Source organism: Arachis duranensis, chromosome 4 (genome assembly GCF_000817695.3).
Source record: "Arachis duranensis cultivar V14167 chromosome 4, aradu.V14167.gnm2.J7QH, whole genome shotgun sequence".
Classification (NCBI taxonomy): Eukaryota; Viridiplantae; Streptophyta; class Magnoliopsida; order Fabales; family Fabaceae; genus Arachis; species Arachis duranensis.
Genome location: NC_029775.3, coordinates 43604366 through 43606432, shown reverse-complemented (window position 1 = coordinate 43606432; position 2067 = coordinate 43604366).

The following is a 2067-nucleotide window of genomic DNA, read 5'->3' as shown; positions in this document are numbered from 1 at the left end:
CGCGTTCATGGGTGAGAATGATGATGAGTGTCACGGATCATCACATTCATCAAGTTGTTGTGCAACGTATATCTTGGAATAAGAATAAAAGAGAGTTGAATAGAAAGTAATAATAATTGTATTGAAACTTGAGGTACAGCAGAGCTCCACACCCTTAATCTATGGTGTGCAGAAACTCCACTGTTGAAAATACATAAGTGAAAGGTTCAGGCATGGCCGAATGGCCAGCCCCCTAAAACGTGATCAATGGCCTCTTAAGATGAAGAATAATACAAAACTGAGACCAAAGATGAAACGTGGTCAAAAGACGACTAATACACTAGTAAAAAGTCTTATTTATACTAAACTAGCTACTAGGGTTTACATGAGTAAGTAATTGATGCATAAATCCACTTCCGGGGCCCACTTGGTGTATGTTTGGGCTGAGCTTGATCTATCCACGAGCGGAGGCTTTTCTTGGAGTTGAACGCCAAGTTATAACGTGTTTTGGGCGTTCAACTCCGGATCATGACGTGTTTCTGGCGTTTAACTCAAGACAGCAGCATGTACTTGGCGTTCAACGCCAAGTTCCGTCGTCAATTTCCGAATAAAGTATGGACTATTATCTATTGCTGGAAAGCTCTGGATGTCTACTTTCCAACGCCGTTGAGAGCGCGCCATTTGGAGTTCTGTAGCTCCAGAAAATTTATTTCGAGTGAAGGGAGGTCAGATTCCAACAGCATCAACAATCCTTTTGTCAGTCTTTTTCAGAGTTTTGCTCAAGTCCCTCAATTTCAGCCAGAAATTACCTGAAATCACAGAAAAACACACAAACTCATAGTAAAGTCCAGAAATGTGAATTTAACATAAAAACTAATGAAAACATCCCTATAGGTAGCTTGAACTTACTAAAAAAACTACCTAAAAACAATGCCAAAAAGCGTATAAATTATCCGCTCATCACAACACCAAACTTAAATTGTTGCTTGTCCCCAAGCAACTGAAAATCAATTAGGATAAAAAGAAGAGAATATACTATAAATTCCAGAATATTAATGAATATTAATTATAATTAGATGAGCGGGACTTGTAGCTTTTTGCTTCTGAATAGTTTTGGCATCTCACTTTTTCCTTTGCAGTTTAGAATGATTGGCTTCTCTAGGAACTTAGAATTTTGGATAGTGTTATTGACTTTCCTAGTTAAGCATGTTGATTCTTGAACACAGCTACTTATGAGTCTTGGCCGTGGCCCTAAGCATTTTGTTTTCCAGTGTTACCACCGGATACATAAATGCCACAGACACATTACTGGGTGAACCTTTTCAGATTGTGACTCAGCTTTGCCAGAATCCCCAGTTAGAGGTGTCCAGAGCTCTTAAGCACACTCTTTTTGCTTTGGATCACGACTTTAACCACTCAGTCTCAAGCTTCTCACTTGGACCTTCATGACACAAGCACATGATTAGGGACAGCTTGGTTTAGCCGCTTAGGCCTGGAGTTTATTTCCTTGGGCCCTCCTATCCATTAATGCTCAAAGCCTTAGATTCTTTTTACTCTTGCCTTTTGGTTTTAAGGGCTATTGGCTTTTTCTGCTTTCTTTTTCTTTTTCTTTCTATTTTTTTTCGCCATTTTTTTCGCAAGCTTTTTACTTTTCACTGCTTTTTCTTGCTTCAAGAATCAATTTCATGATTTCTCAGATCATCAATAACATTTCTCTTTGTTCATCATTCTTTCAAGAGCCAACAATTTTAACATTCATAAACAACAATATCAAAAGACATATGCACTGTTCAATCATCTTTCAGAAAACAAAAAGTATTGTCACCACATCAATATAATTAAACTAAATTCAAGGATAAATTCGAAATTCATGTACTTCTTGTTCTTTTGAATTAAAACATTTTTCATTTAAGAGAGGTGAAGGATTAATGGATTTTATTCATAGCTTTAAGATATAGTTGCTAACTACTAATGATCATGAAGTAGAGACACAAAACATAGATAAACACACAACATAAAAATCGAAAAGCAGAAAGAAATAAGAACAAGGAATGAATCCACCTTTAGTGGCGTCTTCTTCTTGAAGGA